General features: G+C 38.5%; 1 long non-coding RNA gene across 1 annotated transcript in view; it reads right to left on the bottom strand.

Moving 5' to 3' along the window:
- Positions 1 to 18406, bottom strand: part of LOC108536956 (uncharacterized) — a 46245-nt gene extending 27839 nt beyond the window's left edge. Inside the window, exons 1-2 of the long non-coding RNA XR_001887674.1 lie at positions 18314 to 18406; positions 11666 to 11833 (exon numbers count right to left, since the gene is read on the bottom strand). This is a non-coding gene — a long non-coding RNA (uncharacterized LOC108536956). The remainder of the gene's footprint in view (positions 1 to 11665; positions 11834 to 18313) is intronic.
- Between the last annotated feature and the right edge of the window lie 230 nt (positions 18407 to 18636).

The raw sequence follows: 18636 nt of genomic DNA, 5'->3' as shown, positions 1-18636 counted from the left end.
TTTTGATTAAATTCTCAAGTGAGTCAAAGATGGATATTACAAAAAAAAAAAAAAGCAAAAACAAAATCAAAACAAGTGGAAACTGAGCTAAATACGATTTTGAGCTTAGCCACTAAATTTATCTTTAATATCCTATTTGCTTATGCTTTTTCCTGCTACTTTTTCTATATGCAAAAGTCATTGGAAGAGGATGTTTTGAATTGCTGTAACGAATAACTAAAGCATGTCAGATGTTCTTATTTTTGAGGAAAAGAGATCTTGGTGTATTTATTTCTCCATCCCATCAGCTAACAGTGACTGAGTGGCCAGCACATGCCCAGTGCTGTGCTAAAGACAAGGAAGCAGGTATTTCAATCAAACATGATGCTGGATTTCCCAGTTCAGGAATAGCAAACAGGAAGTACGTGTGTGTCCACAGCAACATCACTAATAACACAGTCTTCCGCCAATACCAGAAGGGCTGCTGCTTCATCCCAGTCAGATTCATCAGGAATATGAAACCTATCTGCCTAGTCAGTGACTGCATTTTTCTCAGACCTGGTTTCCCTGCTGCCCCTCCATATCTTTTAACACAGAAACTTACTGATAACATTCTGTGCCCTAAACTGTTCCATTCATCTGAGGATGAGGAGCCAAATCTTTAACCTAACCAGAGGACCCCCCGGAAAATTCTAGACTCTTTTTTTTTTCTCTCTCTCTCTCCCTGTCCTATACTCAGCTCTACAGTCAGTGGTCTTCTGTCAGTCCTTGAACTGAACTTTCTTTCCCACCACTCAAGTGATTTTCAACTGCTACTGTTTTTTCTCTGTGGAATAGACTTTGCTTAATTAATTTCACATATCGTTTACAACAAGCACAAATGTCACTTTCTTAGGAGATACTTTCTGACTTTCTCTCTCTCTCTCTTACTTTCTCTCTCTGCCTGCTTTCTCTCCACTTTCTGCTCTTACCTTCATGAGGGCAGAGGAAGTGTCTGTGTCTTGTTTCCTGTATAAGCTACAGTGACTGGCACATAACATATGCTCCGTAAACAATTCATTCTCAGTCTATTTCTATTTTTAAAGGCAAGACTCTGTCTTCTAGCTGAACAGAAAACTCAGCTTAGGGCTAAGCAAGTACTAATTTCCCTGAGTCCGGATGACCACCTATATATAATTCTATTCTGTGAAACCAAGGCTTGGTTCCTTCTAGTTGTAAGTTTATGAGGACTTACAGCAGATAAGGCAGACTTAAGGCAGATAAGAAATTTGAATCACATAAACACTGCTAATAATACAAGTAGCTTGAATGGATCTTAAATGTGTTATGCTGAGAGTGGGGTACAGGCCAACATCAGTGGTTTACATATTGTGAGTTTATATTTATGCATCATCCTTAAAGTGAGAAAATTATAAAGATGGATAGCAGAATAGAGGTTGCCAGGGGATGAGGCTGGAGGGAGTCTCTTCAATGTAAGTCTGTATCTTAATTATGTTGAGGAGTACTCAAACATACCAAATGCCAAAATCTCAGAGAGCTAGACACCTTCCCCCAAACCTCACAAAATGAGGATATACACAAGCTGGTATAATTTAAGTAAGGTCTGAACTGATGTAGATAGTATCATACCAACATTGATTTTATGGCTTTGACATTGTTCTGTGGCTGAGTGAGATTATCATTGTGGGGAGCTGGATAAGTGATCCCCAGGAACCATCTATATTATCTTTGCAAACTGTATAGGTCTTAAACTACTTCAAAATGAAATGTTATCAAAATGTTTCAGAACATTGTAATATAATATTACAATGTAATGTAATATTGTAATATTGATTTCAGTATTATAATAGTGGAGGCTTTTTCTTATCTTATGTGACAAAAGAGTAAACATGAGTTATAAATAAAATCAAACAATTTTGGTGATTAGGAATTGAGATTTGGGTGCCAACAAGTATTAAAAGGAAGAGATAGTAGAAATATTCTGTTTATCTTTTCCAGAAATTATCCAGGGAAAGATTGTTTTCAAGGCAATGTAGTTGAGGGAGCTTTACAAATGGCTTCATGAAAAAAAATAGATGTAATACTTTAGAATACAGTAATTTTAAATAACCAGTGACTGACCCTGTTGAAATAATGTGTAAGAAATATTTATGTTAGAATTGGAGAAACTTTATCTAATTCGTTATCCATCATATGTCCTAAAGCAGTAATTTCAAATAACTCAATACTATTAGATTACATTTTTTTAAGCAATATTATTCCTCTTAAAGATTTTGCAATATTTCATTCTCTCTCAAATGAATGCCTTCATTATTTCAACGATGCTGCTGTATTAAATCAGCCGAGGGAATTTGAGGTCTTCTTTGTGGTGTACTTTCAATGTCTGTGTATTGGGGCATCCACCTGATGGCCCATTAGCTGGGCAGCATCCAGCCTGTCTATGCTTGACAATTTAGTCACCTGGAGCACCCCCAGTCCACAATGGCCTGCTCCCATATAACAAGGAGACGGCAGAGTTCTACACTTCCTTATGTGTGTTTACTGATTCTTCTTGAGAATCAGTTTCTTTAGCTGATGTAAAAGACCCTTACAGAACACCACAGTTTGTGAGTGAGGGAAGAATAAAATCTGTGATAGTTAATTTTGGCCGTCAACTTGACTGGATTAAGGCATACCTAGAGAATTGGCAGAGCATTATTTTAGGGTGTTTCTGTGAAGGTGTTTCCAGGGGAGATTGCTGTGTGAGTCTGAGTGTGTAAGTGGTAAACCTGCCCTCAGTGTGGGCGGACACCATCCGATCTGCTGGGGTCGCAGATAGAACTAAAACAGAGGAGAGAGAAACCAGCCTCTCTCTTCTGGAGGTGCGAAACATTCTTCTTCTCCTTGGATATCAAAACTCCAGGCTCTCCAGCCTTTGGCTTTTGGACTCCAGGACTTATACCAGGAGTGCCCTGGGTTCTTAGCCTTCAGACTTGGATTGATCCATGCTACTGGTATTCCGGGTCTCAACTTACAGATGGTCTTTCATGGGACTTCTCAGCCTCTATATACGTATGAACCAATTCCTCTAAAAAAATCCCCATATATATTTATCCTATTGGTTGTGTTTCTCTGGACAATCTTGACTAATACTCTGGTACTAGTAGTGGTCGTAGAGGAAGAAAAATTTAAGAATGAGTTTTCTTTATTGGTCTTGGGGTTTCAATTCTCTAATCTCATTAGACCTAAAAATACCTAAGACTATGTGTCTAATTGTAGAGACAGCACTGATAATCTGTGGAATGAACTGTTTATAGAGATACACAAATAAATAGATTTGATACTCCTAATTTACCACTTACAGTAGGCAGGGTACTTGGTGACTGTGATGGTTAATATTAGGTGTCAGCTTGATTGGATTGAGGGATGCATAGATGGATGATGAAGCATTTTTTTCTGGGTGTGTCTGTAAGGATGTTGCCAGAGAAGATTGACATTCAAGTTAGTGGTCTGGAAGAAGAAGACCCACCCTCAATGTGGGTGGGCACCATCCAATCGGCTGCCAGCCCAGCTAGAATGAAGCAGGCAGAAGGACAGTATAGGCAGCTTGTGGAAATCCTTTCTCTCTCTCTTCCCATGCCAGATGCTGCTTCCTCTTCTGTTGCCCTTGGATATCAGACTCCAGGTTCCTTGGGTTTTGAACTCTGACGCTTGCACTCCCAGAGGCTCTTGGGCCTTCAGCCTCTGACTGAGGCCCTCACTGTAGGCTTCCCTAGTTTTGAGGCTTTTGAAATTAGTCAAGTTACCAGCTTCTCTCCTTCTCCAGCTTGCAGGTGACCTATTATGGGACCTCACCTTATAATCATGTAAGCCAATTCTCCCTAATAAACTCCTTTTTATATATCTGTATATCCTATTGATTATGTTCCTCTGGAGAATCCCAATACAGTGACTCCATATATGCCATAGTCTGCTTGTTCATCCCTTCCTAATATCATGTTAATATGTGATCCCCAGTGTTGGAAGTGAGGCCTAATGGAGGTGTTTGGGTCATGAGGGGAGATCCCTTAAGAACAGATTGATGCCCCCCTCCTCCCTGGTTGGGGGAACATTCTTGCTCTATTTATTCCCACAAGAATTGCTTATTAAAAAGAGACTGGTAACTCCCCTCTCTCTTGTTTCCTCTATCATCATGTGACCTTTCCACAGGCTACCTCCACTTCCCCTTCTGCTAGGAGTGAGTGGTAGCAAGCTGAGGCCCTCTCCTGAAGCAGATGCTAGCACCATGCTTCTTGTACTGGCTGCAGAGCCATAAGCCAAATAAATTTATTTTCTTTATAAATTACACAGCTGCAGATATTCCTTTAGGGCAAGAAACATGAACTAAGACAGTATGATACTTCCAAATATTTGCAGAAAACTAATGAATATAATGATGATGTTTGGTTGCATCTAATGTTAGACAAGGTAATGAATGAAAAGGATGAGCTCAGGGATGTGATTTCCTGGCTGCCGCTCTGTATAAATAGCCTAAGAACTTCTCAGTGTTACCTGAGTCAGAATCTTCTCTCCTGTAACCACAGGGCTGAAACTGCTGAAAGTCAGATGCAATCCCCTATCATATGTTTGACTGAATTACAACAAAATTTGAACTTTCAGTCTCACAAGGTGTATACCGTGGAAGTGAGGGTATTGTCTGGGAAGAAGAGGATCCTGTATGTTGGACTGGGATGTGTGGGAGGACCCTGACGAGGCTGGGAACATTGAGCTCCCAAATTTTGAAGAGTCTTGTTTCCCAGTGAAAGAGGTCTCCCATCTGCTTCTTCACCTTGTTTGAAAAGATTAACTCCTCATTGACTGAGAAAATGGTAATGGCCAATTTTGAAGCAGTTGTCAAGCAAAACAGTGCTAATTCTCCTCAGGACCCACCCTCAACACCCACTCTGCTTCTAGAGCTGTAACTAGACTCAAGTCCCAGTGGGTCCTTGAAGGTGAGGTTCAAAGTGTGACCCCTGAGGATGTGCACTATCCTCCACCTGAGTTTTCCCAAATACCACACGTTCTCACTTACAAGTGGGAGCTAAATGATGACAATGCACAGACACATAAAGAGGAATGACAGACATTGGAGCCTATTAACAGGTGAAGGTAGGAGGAGGGAGAGGATCAGGAAAAATAACTGGTGGGTACAAGGCTTAATACCTGGGTGATGAACTAATCTTTACAACCAACCTCCATGACACAAATTCACCTATGTAATAAACCTGCACATGTACCCCCAAACTTCAAATAAAAATTAGTTTTCTAAGTTACACAAATGGAAATCTGGGGAACATGTGTGAGAATAGATACTAAAGGTATGGGATAATGGTGAAAGAAACATAAATTTGGATCAGGTCATATTTATTAATATTGAGCCACTAAGCAGAGATTCTGTATTTAATGTGGAAGCTCAGGGATTTAGGAAAGGTGCTAATTAGTTGGTTAGTTTGTTGGCTAAAACACAAATTAAAAGATGGCCTGGCCGGGCGCAGTGGCTCACGCCTGTAATCCCTGCACTTTAAGAGGCTAAGGCAGGTGGATCATGAGGTCAAGAAATCGAGATCTTCCTGGCCAACATGGTGAAACCCTGTCTCTACTAAAAATACAAAAAATTAGCCAAGCGTGGTGGCAGGCACCTGTAGTCCCAGCTACTTGGGAGGCTGAGGCAGGAGAATCACTTGAACCCAGGAGGCGGAGGTTGCAGTTTGCTGAGATTGTGGCACTGTGCTCTAGCCTGGTGACAGAGTGAGACTCCATCTCAAAAAACAAACAAACAAACAAACAACCAAAAAAAAAAAAAAAAAAAGATGGCTCACTGTGTGTGATTTAAAGATGTCTGATATCCCTTAGGTTATGTAGATGAAGAGATTCAAAAGCCTAGGGATACTGGAATGTTAGAGTAAATTCATTGCTTTAAACGTACTCACCCCAAATGGGAGAGTGCAGAAGACATGTCTTCCACCAGTAATACTTTGAGAAATATATTTGTAAGAGAGCCCCAGCCTCCCTGAAGAGATCTGTGATTGGTTTTCTCTATAGACCAGAGTCTACAATGGAGACTGCTGTCACTCAATTGGAAAACTTAAACGAAATGGGAATAATTGGATCTGGGGAGGCAGGTTTCAAGTAGCAGCACTCACAATTAAAGGCAAAGTGGACAAAGCAACAATCAGAATAGCCATGTGGATCCATGGCATTAGCTAGTTAATCATTTTGCTCCTAGAAGTGAAACAGACAGGAAGACTACTAAGTTCTTACATCATCTAACATGAATCAAAAAAGAGGAAAACATGGGCCCTCAGTCCATTCCTAGACTTAAGCAACTTTACAGATCCCTTGAATGAAGGGGTGACTGGGTCCTCTCCAGGAAGGATGCTGATATACTGCCAAAAATTTGTACTGTTCAACTTTCTCCCATACTTCCCCAAAGAGACTTACAGCCTTTTGTCAGAGTAACTGTGCATTGGGTAAAAGAAAATAATCAGACATTTTGGGGACACCTGGACACTGACTCTGAACTGATATTGAGTCCAGGGGAACTGACATGTCACTGTGACCCTCCAGTTACAGCAGGAGTTTATGGTGGTCAGGAGATCCACGGAGTTTCAGCTCAGATCTGGCTCACAATAGGTCTAGTAGGTTCCCAAAACCAAACTGTGGTTATTTCCCCAGTTCCAGATGCATACTCACAATAGACACTGGCAGCTGGCAGTGTTCCCTGTTCCCTGACCTGTGGAGTGGGGACTATTATGGTAGGAAAGGCCAAAAGGAAGCCATTAGCACTGCCTCTACCTAAGAAAATAGCAAATGCAAAACAACACAGCGTTTTCCTGGAAATATTGCACAGAATGGTGCCATCATTAAAGACTTGAAAGACATAGGGATGATGATTCTCACAACAGTCCCACTGAACTCACCTACTGGCCTGTGCAGAAGACAGATGGATCTTAGAGAACAACAGTGGTTTATTGTAAGCTTAACCAAGTAGTGACTCCAATTATAGTTTCTGTACCAGATGTCATTTTATTGCTTAAGCAAATTAACCTGGTAATTTGCTAGCATTTTTTTAGTAACTGTCCTTAAGGTCCACTGGAAGCAGTTCACTTTCAGCTGGCAAGGCCAGCCATATCCCTCCACCATCCTACCTCAGAAATATATCAACTCTCTAGCTCTATGTCACAACGTAGTTCAAGATCAAGGGATCTTGAGCATCTTTTTCTTCCAAAATACATCGCATTGGTCCATTGCATAGGGTGATGACATTACATTTACTGGACCTAGTGAGTGTGAAGTAGCAACGACTCTGAACTTATTAGTAAAATATTTGCAGTGATTGGTCAGGACTACCTTGGGGAAATTGGACTACTACTCCACAGTGGAGATAAGAAAAAGAATGTCTTAAATACAGGAAATCCCTTAGGGTGTCTCTTAGTATTGCCATGCTCTGTGATTAAGGTCAATGGGAAATTACAACCACCCAATCCAAACAAGAATATAAATAGCCTAGACCTTTTAGGAGTGAAGGTTGGGTCACCCTGCCAAATAGAGAACCATGGCCTTTTGAGATGCTTGTTGAAGGTAAAAGGATACAGAATGGGTAGTGGAAGAACAACATAGTTATAATGACCAGCTATGACTATGTGACCAGATACGGAAATGAGTAACTATAATTGTCCTAAGTATTTTCTCCCTATTTCATTAAAAATGTTTGTGCGTGTGTGTGCATATATTAAGCAAATCTCCTTGTTTTCAGTTCTGCTTTTATTTCTTTATTATGTAACATAAGGTTTATTGAATTTCTATCACTATTTAAGTAATGCTAATTTTACATTATATTATTTAAGTTATAGGATATCACCTAAGAACTGTATCTCCTCTTCTGGGGAAGCAACTAGTCAGTTTTCAGTCATAGGGAGGAAAGTTGCATCATGTTAGGTAGAACTTTTACCTTGTTATTATCTTTGTTTGAAGATTAAGTGTGGTTAAAAGAGCTTTGTATGGGTGCCAAGTTGACAAAGGAGTGGACTTTTGATGGATAATTTTAGGTGTCAACTTGATTTCACTAAGGAATACCTAGAGAACTGGTAATGCATTGTTTTTGTGTGTGTCTTCAGGGTGTTTCCAGAGGAAATTGGTGTGTGAATCTGAATAGACTAAATGGGGAAGATCCACCCTCAATGTAGTCAGACATCATCTGGGGACCCGAAGAGAACTAAAACAGAAATGCAAATTGGTATCTCTTCTCCTTCAGACATCAGAATTCTTGGCTCTCTGGCCTTTGAGCTCTAGGATTTACACCAAGGATCCTCTGGCTTCTCAAGTCTTCAGGCCTGGACTGAGTGATGCTACTGGTATCTCAGGGTCTCCTGCTTGCAGACAGCCTGTCATGGGACTTCTCAGTCTCCATAATCACATGAGCCAATTCCCCTAATAAATTATCTATCTATCTAACTATCCATCCATCCATCCATCCATCCATCCATCCATCCATCCATCTATCCTACTAGGCTCTTTCTGAAGAAGATTAACTAATACATAATCCACGCATCCATTTCAAGTCTTCAGAGACTCCATGGTGCCTGGTATTTTATTTTTATTTTGTAGAGCCTGGCCTATTGTGTTCTCCTACATTGTCTATGAAATTTTTTGTTTTGATACCTTAGTTTGCCAAGCTGGGGAGAAATAACAGAGATTTTAATGATAATATGTGGGAAAGATAATTATAAATAACAGATAAGGTGATGCTTTTTTATTGCCTAATTATTAGGAACATTTCTCATCTTGATTCATTTTGTCTTCTAACATTTTAAATGTTTTTTTTGGTAATTCTAACTGTAGTCTCTAGAAAATACAAAGTCAGTTCTTCAGCTGAGATTGTGAAAAACTTCCCATTTGAGGAAAGCAACGAGATGTGAAAGGCCAGAGGGAATGTCATGGAATTGTCCTAGAGGGTACAGTGATTTTTTGAATTGTGTCTGTGAGTACACAGTTGAAGTGAGTCTTGCAAAACAGGTAGATATAGTTTTCTCAGTAAACTTTCAGCTGTGTGTGTATTTGTATGTGTGTGTGTGTCTGTGTGCACAAGCACACTCAGACTTGTGTATGTGTTCTGGAAAATCTTCACTATTATTAGTTTGGGTATTGTATTTCTTTTCCTTACTTTCTTCTCTTCAAGCATTCTTGTTAGAAAAATATTGGAAGAACTGTCTTTTTCTTTATGCCTCAACTTTTTTTTTTTTTTTTTTTTTCACATCCTTTTAGTTTATCTTTACTACGCATTCGGAGAAAATTTCTCACTTCCATTTTCTGGCTTACTGATATTCTATCCATTTTGTAGTTAGACTATTATATTTTTTCTTTTCTCTTTTTATATCAACTCCTAAGTGCTTGAATAGACTATTACATTTCGATTCTTGTTAAAATTTTAGATTTCAAGTCTCTATAGAATTATTTTTTTTTTTCTCTTTAATACGATACTCTTTTTAGATTTTCTGGGATGATGATTGCATTGATTCTAACGTCTACTCTGCTTCGTCTTAGAGGCTTGCTTCTTTTTAAAAGGATAGAGCCTTTTACTGCCTTATTCTACTCTTGCGTCCATTTCTCCCACATCTCAGGGATGTTACGGACAAATGTCCACCAATTCATAGTCTAACGTGCCAATTACTTTGCATATACGCAATGTATGAAAATAGAAATATTTAATTCTCTGTTTCTTTTACCATATATTACATATTTGAAAACAAATACTAGCGTCAAACTACTTTTTGTTTTCCTCACATATTTAATATATATTTATGTTGGTTGGGTCAACTGGCCTCTTAGTAAAACTGTTCTTTCCACATCCTCTGTGTATATAGGTACTCTGTGTGCTACAGTTATGACCTGTAAACCTACATGCTATCAGTGTCAGGATGTCAAAACCGTCTGTTGCTGTTCAATACTTTCCCCTCTTGTGACTTCCATTTGTGGTGCTGTTGTAGGATTTCTTCTGGGCCATTTTCAGATATTTATGTATAACCTCTACTCTTTCTTAGCAGTCTGCTTTTACTTTTCAATGAATTAATTCTTTTTAACACTAAATGTACACTATTTGGCACATGGGCAGACCTAACATATCCTCTGTGTTTTCTATCCTTGGGCATATGGTCAGATGTTACCATGACTTGTATATATTTCCTAGCAATGATGGGTATGACCAGTGACAGATGTGATATTGTGACCCCTTTTGAAACAAGACTTGACAACCATGTGCTCCCATTTTGAGTTGCTTGTAATGGTCATTAACAAACAGAGTTTTGAAAGGAAGATTGGCCTCAATATGTTATCTGGACAAATAGGAAGCACTACCCAGGGACCTCGTACCTCCTGTCATCCTTCTTACAGTGCACACCCACTTCCTCCATCACAGAACTTCCCCAGGGCTCTAGTGCACTAGAGCAAGACTTGATTCTGCTGCTTGGCCCTTCCCTTCTGACTTTGCTTATCATATATGTGTTGTGGTGGGATAAGGAGGATTGGAGAATAAGCTGGTTATGAATTTTCAAGGACACAGTTCTAACCGAGGCATGGCTAGAAAAATAATTATTATTGACACAACTGCTTTGTCTAACTTAAGGAGATAAATGATAATGTTTATTTTCTTGTGTCTAAGGCTAGTTTTAGGAATCACCATTAATCAGCCTTTGTGGGAGAAGAAGTATACTATGAAGAATATTATGTCAATTACAAGGTATGATTCTAATTATTAAAAATATTAAATGCCTTTGAAAATTATGGTTTATCATAAAGAATGTACAATAGTATAATTAGGTCTAATTTTAAATCAGGATAGATCTTATAAAGGATGTCCACCTACTATGTGAATATCACAGAATACCAGAGAAAGGGTATAAACGATAGCAAGGATTTGCCAGGATTTGATATGTAATTTGTAGGCCAAGCAAAAAATATGAATTCAGGTATCTGGTTAAAAAAGAAGGAAAAAAATACATAGCTATAAGTACTAAAATAGAAAATGGTTTTATTTATCCTTTGTTTTGCAGCAACTTTCTCTATTTGTTATGACAGATTCTCTATTTGTTATTTAATGTATTTTAAGTAACAAAAATTAAAATTTAAAATTGTTAGCAGGAATTTTACCATTTGGTTTCATATTATGCAATGCCAGTTTTACACGTGAATAAATTAAATAAATGCATTTAATTAATTTTCAGAGTCACCTATATTATCCAATTCATATTTTGTGGTTCATAAATATAAACATGTATATTTTGTACTTATCAGAACTGTGGAAACACTGTCCAAGACAAAACGTACCTGTCTTTTGTTTGTTTTTACTTATTTATAAGTGTACATTTATCAACATTGTCTGCTGCTGGCTTACTCATGAGTAAGGAAGGACCAAAAGGGAATAAAACTGTCGATTGTTCCATCTTTATTTCCCTCATCCTTTACGTCATCATTTTCAGCATACATAATTAACAAGCAAAGGAAAGTAACATGAGTCAAAAACAAGTTGGGACAAGTTTCCTTGATCAAATGTTCCTTAAAACACTGTCATCTTTCTGTGTTCAAAGCAAATTCTAGCTGTGGTTCTAGTGGAAAGCATCACCTCTCAGGCTGTCATTGCCCTGGTTACTAGCCATAGATCTAACGTGCTTACCTTGTATTCACCTTGAATCTAGCTGAGCTACCAGCATCATGGGTGCACTGGCATTCTGTGCTCACTGACCACTGAGAAGGCTCTATGCAAATGTGATGGTACGGAACTTCGGGCAGGCACCTTGCCCATTCGCCTTGGCTCAATCATATTCTTCATTGTCTCACCAAACTGTAGTTACAAAACATAAGCACAAAGATAAAATTATTAAGAATTTCAAGACTGCGACAGTACAGCATCAAACCAAGTGTGGGGCTCTTCTGTGGTCTAAGGTTTGTCCAGCTGCACAGGTGGCACACCCATGAATCTTGTCCTGAATTTCGTAGGAAGAATACTCAGCACAAAATATAGCCACTTGGTCAACCCAGTCACTCATTTGGACAAATTATCCATAATAAAGGGCAAAGAGCCCATCATCTTGTATCTTCCAGGTTCACTTCTAACCGGCACATGTATACCTATGTATCAAACCTGCACGTTGTGCACATGTACCCTAGAACTTAAAGTATAGTAATAATAGAAAAGAAAAGATCCTAGTGATTGCTCACATCAGCTGCATCTGCTGATGAATCAAAAGCAAACAATCTTTCATGAATGTGGGCTGAATTCTGCCAGTTCTCCAGCATATTCTGCCTATTTGCTTCAAAGAAAAATTTTCATAAACTCAGTTCTCAAACTTCATTCTTTCTGAGGCATTTTCTGCATAAGAAATCTCAAAGTAGATCCGACTCTCCTGGATTTAATTCTTCATAAGGCCTTTGAAGTTCTTAAGGAAGCATAAAGTATTGATTTCATTCCATAGATACTTATTTCACATGTGTCTTATAATTCTAATTCAATAGTAAATGGAATACAAAACCAAAATACCATTTTAATCTGTGGATACTAATGCACTCAATATATCTCCTTATACCTAGGAACAAACTGAATAAATATAATTCACTGGTGTAAAATAACTCAATATATCTCCTTATACCTAGGAACAAACTGAATAAATATAATTCACTAGTGTACAACTGATTTTATTTCTTTTCATAGCCTGTAACTTTGCCTAAAGCTCAAAATTTCTTTCTAGATATTTCAAAACATGAATCCATTTCTTAGATAATTGTCATCAGTCACGTAATTAAAATAAGAACATCAAAACAATCCTTGGTATACTTGAAGCATATTAAAAACAAAATGTAAACAAATGAGAACATTGCCTTTATTCAAACCAGCATGCATTCCTGCAGCTTTCTCACCATGTTCTGGCTAGTCTTACATTCTATGCTCATTCATTTCACTCACCAACCAAAGTTGTGTCTCCAGTGTTGGATATTCACACTCAGATTTGTCATCCTCACCTTGAGTTCAGTAAGACTGTATTCTTACAAAGGCCTGTTCACAAGCTTGGTTTTGGCTGGCATCTGGGAACGTGGCTATAAACAATTTCCTACACTGATATAAAACTTCCCTTAAATGAAAAGAGTAGATCATTGTGCCTGGAGTGTGGGTGAAAATAATATGCTCAATGCCTAGCAACTCTTTTCTGTCTGGGAGTCTGGAGTTTTGTACGTGTTAAGCAGAAAATGCCTACCAGCCTATAGTAGAAATCCAAAGCCCTGAGTTTCTACAGAGCTTCACTGATGGACAACACATCTCACACATTGCTCAACTCTTTGCTGGAGAAATTAGGTGCATCCTGTGCAGCTTCACTGAATAAGGACTCTTGGAAGCTTGAGCCTGATTCCTCCAGGGTTAGGATCCTGGGCCTTTCCCTTTGCTGATTTTGTTTTATTTCCTTTTTGCTGTACTATGTCTTGGCCATGAACGCAACTAACTCTGTGTGAAGTCTTCCTAGCAAATAAGTGAGCCTGGGAACAGTCTTGGAGACCACCTGCCCACTTGACCTCTAGTCATTTGATCTCACTATTTCCCACTATTTCCACTCTTCTTTATATACTGACTTTATCTCATGAATATTTCTATTTTGGGAACCAAAGTCTTAGCATTCCTCCACAACTCTAGTGTTTCTATCCCCACAATAACTCTAATGATTATTCTATTATTTAATAAAGCTCACTTTTATCACCACTATTCTATTCCTGTGGAAACAGCATGTTCACGAATTTTCTCTGGGTTATTGCAGGAGTCTCCACCTGCAGTTCTCTGGCTGCAGTATTGCATGTAATCAATCCTCTATCTTTTTTTTCCTCAAGCAATCCTTGTAGGACATAAATACAATCATGATTTCCCCTACTCAGAGCCCTGGAGAAGCTCTCTGACTGATAGCTCCCTGACATTACACAGCAGGCCCCACTTCTCCAGTCTTACTGCTTGTTGAGATCAACCTTGCTTCTATGACCCACCCACAGGCATGAGTCATAACAAACTCTTCTTTTTTTTTCTAAACACACTTGAGAGTGTAGTGCTTCAGGTCTTTGTGAAAAATGTCCTCTCTTACAGGAATTCTTTTTCCATTCAGCAGCTACCAAATTTCCAGGTCTCAAGAGTTTCCTTCTCCATGAACCCTTTTGGTTTCTTATGATAGGAAGAATTGACCATTGTTTGTGTGCTGTACACCCACTGCCTGGCATTGCGTCCTTCTGTGATAAGGCCTGTGTGCATGTGCATATCTGTGCACACACATATATTCTTTCTCTCAAGTAGACCAGATGGCTCACATCATGTTCTTTTGGGGCTACCGATGTCAGCCCAGTTATTGTGGACCAAATGATTATGCACACTCCCTTTATTGGGCATATTTATTACTACCCAGGAAAAAGGAGCATAAGTCATCAATTTCCAGCATAAATTCAAAATAAAAACAAAGCTTTGAAATAAAACATATTCAACATAGTGTGGACAGAGTTTTGTTTGGATTTCTTTTTGATATGGATATATTTAACTAAATATGGAATAATTTTCAATGGTCAGATAAATAAGAAAGGTGAATGATTCATGTTTGGTTCAGATGAAACTGTTTATGATAATGTTCCTATATTTTCTTTCATTGTTCAAAGCAGGATGCCATAATATGTATAATAATTTATTTCTGCGGTTGAGTTGGAATAAATCTACAGTATATTGCTACTGAGAGTAATAAAAATCAATAAGCTCATGAGTGATCCTGACATTTTCACTTGTGTGATCTCATACACATTTCATAAAGTAAAATAATTTTAAACTTTCAAAAAAAAAAAAAAAAAACACCAAACAACGAAGTCACAGTTTTGAGCCCACAGGTAATAACATACCAGAAATGACAAAGTGGCATTTTTAGCCATACAGATATGAAATAAGGGAATAATAAATAATTACAGAGATTTTGAATTTTATTAAGCAAACATAATAAAAGGCTGAAAGTTTTATTCAGCAACCTCCTGGCAAAAGAAAAGTCGGTTAGTGGGTGGTGGTTGGAGTGCAACTCTTCAAGTTTCTCTATAACCTTAGGTGATAGCCACTGTCCCAGCAGCTACCGGAGGCCCAGACAGAAGAGCACAGCAGGGGCTCCAGCTGCATGGGTGGCTTCAGGAGGCACAGCTTCAATAACACAACCACAATGTGCAAGTTTAACAGTTTTGATTACTCACAGGTCCTCAAGTCAGGCAGGGCAACAAGAGTGGGGCACACAGCAGTCCCCACTCCAGTTCTCATTTGGCAAGAGCAACCACAAGCACATAGCAGCAGGCTTACCCTATTTAATGGTCATCTGGGTGGGTGTCCTATTGTGCCAAGTAACTTTCTATTGCATATTGCAAACACTTCTAATAATAAAGACAGTTCAGCAATTTGGGGCAAAGCAGGGGTTAAGACAGGACTCTGCAGAGGGATTTCTTATCTGTGTTGATCAGCCTTGGCCAGGCCTAGGCAGCAGCAAAGTCTGACTTCGACATAACTCCTGATACATGTGGTGAGTGGTAAGCATTGAATTTAATGCATGTTATCAAGTAGCATATGAGTTTTCCTCCCAGAGTTAAATGGTGGCAAGTGCAGGCAGATAATGAAGAGCTGAACAATCACTGAGTTCAGAAAGCAAGCATCTAAAAGAGCTGTTATTTTGAAAAGATAGTAAAATATGACAGCTATGAGGCTCCAGAAATATTACAGTTACAATAGATGGTCAAAAAAAAAAAAAAAAATAGGATTACTAGTCACAGGACCTACCAAATATTCTTTAATATATAAAGAATACTTGTGTTATAATTATTGTTTTAAACTTAGATCAGTGAATTAATAGTAACAAGGCACCTTAGGCCATAGGCCTCTTCTAAAGTATGGGGTAAGGCTTGCCAGTAAGCTCCTCCTGGAGCAGCCTGTGTGATCAGTTAGTTGTGAGTTCTTGTATTGCTGAGTAGGATTCTGATTTTCCATTCAGGATCAGTGAGAAATGTGGCTATTAACTGGCCATTAGAATATGAGAGAGGCTGGAAACTGCTAAGGATTGAGTATTTGTCATCTGTGCAGCAGGATTGAGCAGTCTTTGAAGATGAACTTCATTCACGTTTGTATCTATATCTTGCACAGCATGTAAAATAAATATTTGAATAGCAAACTTTTGTAGAATGATGAGTGAAATGATAAACAAAAAATAAAAATTAACTTTATACTGAGTGGCATTTTCTGGCTATATATGGATCCTCTGATAACCATTAAATAAATGGAAGGTTCCCGAACAATGGATCACAGCCAGTTCATAAAATCCTCCCATAAAGTTTTGACCAAAATAATCTGATAATGTTTATCTTAATATCCTAGACTTCCATGTATCTCAGTAAGTTAAACTATACTATTACTCTATAATAAATCCAGAAAAAAGTATACATTGGGCTTAATTCCCTATTAATATATCATTTAATATATATTCTAATAGAATATTCAAAAAGATATTAGAATATCAATTCTATGAAGGTAATCTACTATTTAACAAGGTTTTAAAGTGAAACTACCATATTAGAATTTTTTGTAATATTTGGAATCACTCTATCTTCATTTTAAAGTGAAATATATATATTATACGTACAATATATAATGCATATTATATATAATAGATTTTGAAGAGTAAAAAGAAATTAGTTTAGAAAATACTAGAGACAAGCAGAGGAAATGGGATCTTATAGCAAGGAATTTCGCTTTCAATCTGCGCAAAATGCAGATAATGGAGGATTTTTCAGGATGTCATGTATGTCTTTAGAGCATCATTCTTGCAGCTGAGTTGAAAAGAGATTCTAGGAGCGGCAAGTTTGGGAACAAAAAGGCCATTAGGTGTTATATAAAGTATTTCTGTAATTTATGTATAAAATGTTAGTGGCTTGCACCTAAATGATGGCAGGGAAGATGCTAAGAGGTGGTCAAATCAAGGACATATTTCAAAGGTAGAGCTACCTAACAATGTTTCCCGACAGGTGAGATGTGTCACACTAGAGAAAGAGGTGGGTCAATGACAAATACCATGAATTTCACCCAAGAAAATGGAAAGAGGGAGAAATAGAGAAAGGAAGGCAGTTACGAGGAAGGACCTAGTGCTGTTTTGATACACTGAGGGTAAAGATGTGTATTAGATGTTTTCAGGGAGCTATTGAGCAGGGCATCACTGATATAATTCTAGGAGTTTGAGGAAGGGGTGTGACTTAGTGATACAGGTTGGACATCATCAGCACATACATAGATGGCATTTAAAGTTATGAAAATGAGAAAACCAAGGGAGGAGCTATAGAGAGAGAAGCAAAGAGAACCAAAGACTAAGCCTTGAGTTACTCCAAAATTAAACACTGAAAAAAAAAAGGAGAAACCATCAACATAAATTTAACAAGGTAACCAAGAGTATATTGTCTTCAAGGCTGTATTAGTCTGTTCTCACACTGCTACAAAGAACTGCCTGCGACAGGATGATTTATAAAGGAAAGTTTAATTTATTTGCAGTTCCACATGGCTGGGAAGGCCTCAGGAAACTTACAATCATGGTAGAAAGGGAAGCAGGCACTTTCTTCACAAGGTAGCAGGAAAAAACAGAAGTAGGAACTTCCAAACGCTTATAAAACCATCTGTTGTCATGAGAACTCACTCACCATCACAAGAACAGCATGGGGGAAACCACTCCCATGATCCAATTACCTCCCATCAGGTCCCTCTTTCAACACCTGGGAACTACAGTCTGGATTGCAATTCAAGATCATATTTTGGTCAGGCCACAGAGCCAAACCATATCAAAGGCCAAGTGAAAAAAGAGTATTAAGGATGAGGGAGTGATCATCTATGTCAAAAGCTGCCAAATAGTGTAAGGATTGAGAATTGATCCTCAGATTTCATTTCATGGTCTGAAGGTTATCCTGAACTTGGAGAGCAGTCCTGACACAGCATTAGGGCAAGGCCTTTACGGAGGGGGTTTAAAAGTCAATAGGAACGTATGAATCCAATGAAGCAAGTGCAGAAAACTATTTGGAGAAATTTTGTTACAGTGGGAAACAAAGCAAAAGGACAATAGTTGGTGAGGGGGTAAAGAGAGGATTATTTAAGATGGAAGATAGAACGTGACTTTTGTGGAATAACGTGGGTAATCCAGTAGAAAAAGAAATGTTGTTGATGTAAGAAAGGAAGGGGAGAGAGTTAGTTAAGTTTTGCCCTGGAATAGATAACAGGGAATAAGGACAAATGCAGCAGTGGAGATACCTGCATTAGAGTATTTCGAAGTAGCTGCAAAGTTCATATTTGCCAGTGTGTGGGTGCAGATGCTGGTTGATGGGTGATATATGGCTTGGCTGTGTCCTCACCCAAATGTCACCTTGAATTGTAACAATCCCCACATGTCAAGGGTGGGGCCAGGTGGAGATAATTGAATTATCAATGCAGTTTCCCCCATACTGCTGTCATAGTGGTGAATATGTCACATGACATCTGATGGTTTCATAAGGGGGAATTCCACTGCAGAAGCTCTGTTTTGCCTGCCGCCATGTGAGATGTGACTTGCTCCTCCTTGCCTTCCACCATGATTG

The sequence above is a fragment of the Rhinopithecus bieti genome, unplaced genomic scaffold (genome assembly GCF_001698545.2).
Source record: "Rhinopithecus bieti isolate Rb0 unplaced genomic scaffold, ASM169854v2 scaffold_13112, whole genome shotgun sequence".
In the NCBI taxonomy this organism is placed as follows: domain Eukaryota; kingdom Metazoa; phylum Chordata; class Mammalia; order Primates; family Cercopithecidae; genus Rhinopithecus; species Rhinopithecus bieti.
The sequence above is the reverse complement of the archived record's forward strand: the minus strand, read 5'-3'. Positions and strand labels throughout refer to the sequence as shown.